The following is a 6,000-nucleotide window of genomic DNA, read 5'->3' as shown; positions in this document are numbered from 1 at the left end:
TGATGTACGGAAAAAGTTCAAAACAATAAAAAAAGTAAATGAAGAAAATTTATTCACACACCAAAATGAACACAAAAGTTTTGTTATCCAAGTTTGGGAAATTCCACTAGTCCAAAAGTAATATCTTGGAATTTTACATGAAGGAGATTTTTTCTACACATGTTTTAAAAATGGATATGCATGCAAGAAACATGTTAAAGATTCAAATGACCTACGGATCCAAAGCTTTTAAAGAGAATAACAAACACTCATTAAATTCTCAAGTGAACGTGCGGTGGGATATTTGCCCGAGTCAAACAAGCAATTATTTTGCCCATATTCAAAACGTTGTCCTAACAATCATAGATGATTGTAAAGTGATTTGTCATGCTTAGCGAGCTATATTTTTGTAAGAAATAACTTATGGATTTGAAGTCAACACTCAGTTAAAAATCGCCCGCTTCCCCCGTTTCCCCACGATTGCAAAACCTTACATATAAAAACGAAAAAGTGCATACGATCCCTAAAACATATAGACACTCTTTGCAAATATCTCTCTCTACATTTGTGCATTGTGCATTTCCATTTTACATGTACACTTTTTTTCTTAAATCAGAAGTTTAAATTTTTGCTCCCCCTTCATCCCGTAAACAAAAAATGCAAAAAAGATCACAATAAAATAAAAATTTTATAGTTGACGTGTGGAAAATATTTAAAATAATAACTAACGTAAATAAAAAATATCTATTCACAAACCACAAATGAACACAAAACTTTTGTTATCCAAGTTTGGGAAATTCCATTAGTCCAACCCTATTAAGCTTGGAATTTTACATGAAGGAGATTTTTTCTACACATGTTTTAAAAATGGATATGCATGCTTGAAACACGTTAAAGATTCAAATGACCTATGGATCGAAAGCTTTTAAAGAGAATAACAAACGCTCATTAAATTCTCTACTGAACATGCGGTGGGATATTTACCCGAGCCTAACAAGTCATTACTTTGTCCATTTTCAAAAATTTGATCTAACAATGACAGGTGATTGTAAAGTGATTTATCATGTGTAACGGGCTATATTTTTGTAAGAAATGACTTATGGATTTGAAGTCAACACTCAGTTAAAAATCGCCCGCCTCCCCCATTTCCCGACGATTGCAAAACCTTAGATATTAAAACGAAAAAGTGCATACGATCCCTAAAACATACAGACACTCTTTGGAAATCTCTCTCTCTATATTTGTGCATTGTGCATTTCCATTTTAGATGTACAATTTTTTCTTAAATCAGAACTTTGAGTTTTCGCTCCCCCTTCATCCCTTAAACAAAAAAGGCAAAAAATATCACAACAAAATAAAAATTTTATAGTTGATGTGTGGAAAATATTTAAAATAATTACTAATGTTAATAAAAAATATATATTCACCACAAAAAATGAACACAAAAGTTTTGTTATCCAAGTTTGGGAAATTCCATTAGTCCAACCCTATTAAGCTTGGAATTTTACATGAAGGAGATTTTTTAACCACATGTTTTAAAAATGGATATGCATGCCAGAAACATGTTAAAGATTCAAATGACCTATGGATCCAAAGCTTTTAAAGAGAATAACAAATGCTCATTAAATTCTCAAGTGAACGTGCAGTGGGATATTTACCGGAGTCAAAAGGGCCATTATTTTGCCCATATTCAAAACGTTGAGCTAACAATCATAGATGATTGTAAAGTGATTTGTCATGCATAACGGGCTATATTTTTGTAAGAAATGACTTACGGATTTGAAGTCAACACTCAGTTAAAAATCGCCCGCCTCCCCCGTTTCCTGACGATTGCAAAACCTTAGATATTAAAACGAAAAAGTGCATACGATCCCTAAAATATACAGACACTCTTTGGAAATCTCTCTCTCTACATTTGTGCATTGTGCATTTCCATTTTAGATGTACACTTTTTTCTTAAATCAGAACTTTGAGTTTTCGTTCCCCCTTCATCCCGTAAACAAAAAAGGCAAAAAAGATCACAACAAAAAAAAAAATTTATAGTTGATGTGTGGAAAATATTTAAAATAATAACTAATGTAAATAAAAAATATCTATTCACACACCACAAATGAACACAAAAGTTTTGTTATCCAAAAAGGCAAAACCTTAGATATAAAAATGAAACAGTGCATACGATCCCTAAAACATACAGACACTCTTTCAAAATCTCTCTCTCTACAATTGTGCAGTGTGCTTTTCCATTTTAGTTGTACACTTTTTTCTTAAATCAAAACTTTGACTTTTCGCTCTCCGTTCATTCCGAAAACAAACAAGGCAAAAAGCTTACAACAAAATGAAAATTTTATAGTTGATGTATGGAAAAAATTTAAAACAATAACAAATTAAATTAAAGAAATTTTGTTCACCCAACACAAATGAACACAAAAGTTTGGTTATCCAATTTTGGGAAATTCCACTAGTTTAACCCTAATAGCTTGGAATTTTTCAAGAAAGAGATTTCGTCCACACAAGTTTTAAAAAGGGATATGCATGTTTGAAACATGTTAAAGATGCAAATGAGCTATGGATGCAAAGCTTTTAAAGAGAATAAAAAACTCTCAATAAATTCTCAAGTGAACTTGCGGTGGGATATTTACTCGAGTCAAACATGCCATTATTTTGCCCATTTGCAAAAAGATGACATAATTAATCATAGATGATTGTAATGTGATTTATCATGCATAACGACCTATATTTTTGTATGAAATGACTTATGGATTGCAATTCAACACTCAGTTAAAAATCCTCCGCAACACATTTTTCCTGACGATTGCAAAACCTGATATATAAAAACGAAAAGACGCTTACAATCCCTAAAAATTACAGACTCTCTTTGGAATTATCTCTCTCTACATATGTGCATTGTGCATTTCCGTTTTAGATGTACACATTTTTCTTAAATCAAAACTTCGTGTTTTTCGCTCTCCCTTCATCCCGTAAACAAAAACGGAAATAGATCACAGCAAAATGAATATTTCATAGTTGATGTACGGAAAAAGTTTAAAACAATAAAAAAAGTAAAAGAAGAAAATTTATTCACACACAACAAATGAACACAAAAGTTTTGTTATCCAAGTTTGGGAAATTCCACTAGTCCAAAACTAATATCTTGGAATTTTACATGAAGGAGATTTTTTCTACACATGTTTTAAAAACGGATATGCATGCCAGAAACATGTTAAAGATTCAAATGACCTATGGATCCAAAGCTTTTAAAGAGAATTACAAACGCTCATTAAATTCTCAAGTGAACGTGCGGTGGGATATTTGCCCGAGTCAAACAAGCCATTATTTTCCCCATATTCAAAACGTTGAGCTAACAATCATAGATGATTGTAAAGCGATTTGTCATGCGTAATGGGCTATATTTTTGTAAGAAATGACTTATGGGTTTGAAGACAACACTCAGTTAAAAATCGCCCAGCTCCCCAGTTTCCCGACGATTGCAAAACCATAGATATTAAAATGAAAAAGTGCATACGATCTCTAAAACACACAGACACTCTTTGGAAATCTCTCTCTCTACATTTGCGCATTGTGCATTTCCATTTTAGATGTACATTTTTTTCTTAAATCAGAACTTTGAGTTTTCGCTCCCCCTTCATCCCGTAAATAAAAAAGGCAAAAAAGATCTCAACAAAATAAAAATTTTATAGTTGATGTGTAGAATATATTTAAAATAATAACTAATGTAAATAAAAAATATCTATTCACACACCACAAATGAACGCAAAAGTTTTGTTATCCAAGTTTGGGAAATTCCACTAGTCCAAAACTAATATCTTGGAATTTTACATGAAGGAGATTTTTTCTACACATGTTTTAAAAATGAATATGCATGCAAGAAACATGTTAAAGATTCAAATGACCTATGGATCCAAAGTTTTTAAAGAGAATTACAAACGCTCATTAAATTCTCAAGTGAACGTGCGGTGGGATATTTGCCCGAGTCAAACAAGCCATTATTTTTCCCATATTCAAAACGTTGAGCTAAAAATCATAGATGATTGTAAAGTGATTTGTCATGCGGAATGGGCTATATTTTTGAATGAAATGACTTATGGATTTGAAGATAACACTCAGTTAAAAATTGCCCGCCTCCCCAGTTTCCCGATGACTGCAAAACCATAGATAGAAAAACGAAAAAAGTGCATACGATCTCTAAAATAGACAGTCACTCTTTGGAAATCTCTCTCTCTACAGTTGTGCATTGTGCATTTCCATTTTAGACGTACACTTTTTTCTTGAATCAGAACTTTGAGTTTTCGCTCCCCCTTCATCCTGTAAACAAAAAAGGCAAAAAAGATCACAACAAAATAAAATTTTTATAGTTGATGTATGGTAAAAATTTAAAACATTAACATATATAAATAAAGAAAATTTATTCACCCAACACAAATGAACACAAAAATTTTGTTATCCAATTTTGGGAAATTCGACTAGTTTAACCATAATAGCTTGGAATTTTGCAAGAAAGAGATTTCGTACACACATGTTTTAAAAATGGATATGCACGTTTGAAACATGTTAAAGATGCAAATGAGCTGTGGATGCAAAGCTTTTAAAGAGAATAACTAACGCTCATTAATTTCTCAAGTGAACTTGCGGTGGGATATTTACCCGAGTCAAACATGCTATTACTTTACCCATTTGGAAAAAGCTGACATAATCAATCATAGATGATTGTAATGTGATTTATCATGCGTACGGGCTATATTTTTGTATGAAATGACTTATGGATGGCATTTCAACACTCAGTTAAACATCCTCCGCAACCCATTTATCCCGACGATTGCAAAACCTGAGATATAAAAACGAAAAGGTGCTTACAATCCCTAAAAATTATAGACACTCTTTGGAATTATCTCTCTTCACATATGTGCATTGTGCATTTTCGTTTTAGATGTACACATTTTTCTTAAATCAAAACTTCGAGTTTTCCGCTCTCCCTTCATCCCGTAAACCAAAAAGGCAAATAGATCACAACAAAATGAAAATTTCATAGTTGATGTACAGAAAAAGTTAAAAACAAAAAAAAAATTAATGAAGAAAATTTATTCACAAACCACAAATCAACACAAAAGTTTTGTTATCCAAGTTTGCGAAATTCCACTAGTCCAAAACTAACATCTTGGAATTTTACATGAAGGAGATTTTTTCTACACATGTTTTAAAAATGGATATGCATGCCAGAAACATGTTAAAGATTCAAATGACCTATGGATCCAAAGTTTTTAAAGAGAATTACAAATGCTCATTAAATTCTCAAGTGAACGTGCGATGGGATATTTGCCCGAGTCAAACAAGCCATTATTTTGCCCATATTCAAAACGTTGAGCTAACAATCATAGATGATTGTAAAGTGATTTGTCATGTGTAAAGGGCTATATTTTTGTAAGAAATGACTTATGGATCTGAGGACAACACTCAGTTAAAAATCGCCCGCCTCCCCCGTTTCCCGACGATTGCAAAACCATAGATATAAAAACGAAAAAGTGCATACGATCTCTAAAATAGACAGACACTCTTTGGAAATCTCTCTCTCTACATTTGTGCATTGTGCATTTCTATTTTAGACGTACACTTTTTTCTTAAATCAGAACTTTGAGTTTTTGGTCCCCCTTCATCCTGTAAACAAAAAAGGCAAAAAAGATCACAACAAAATAAAATTTTTATAGTTGATGTGTGGAAAATATTTAAAATAATAACTAATGTAAATAAAAAATATCTATTCACACACCACAAATGAACACAAAAGTTTTGTTATCCATGTTTGGGAAAATCCATTAGTCCAACCCTATTAAGCTTGGAATTTTACATGAAGGGGATTTTTTCTACACATGTTTTAAAAATGGATATGCATGCTTGAAATATGTTAAAGATTCAAATGACCTATGGATCCAAAATTTTTACAGAGCATAACAAACACTCATTAAATTCTCAAGTGAACGTGCAGTGGGATATTTACCCCAGTCTAAC

This window comes from Aristolochia californica, unplaced genomic scaffold (genome assembly GCF_029961685.1).
Source record: "Aristolochia californica isolate CCGP_79_NKW_82.1479 unplaced genomic scaffold, dmAriCali1.0.hap1 SCAF_7, whole genome shotgun sequence".
NCBI classification, from domain to species: domain Eukaryota; kingdom Viridiplantae; phylum Streptophyta; class Magnoliopsida; order Piperales; family Aristolochiaceae; genus Aristolochia; species Aristolochia californica.
Note: the sequence above shows the minus strand (reverse complement) of the source record.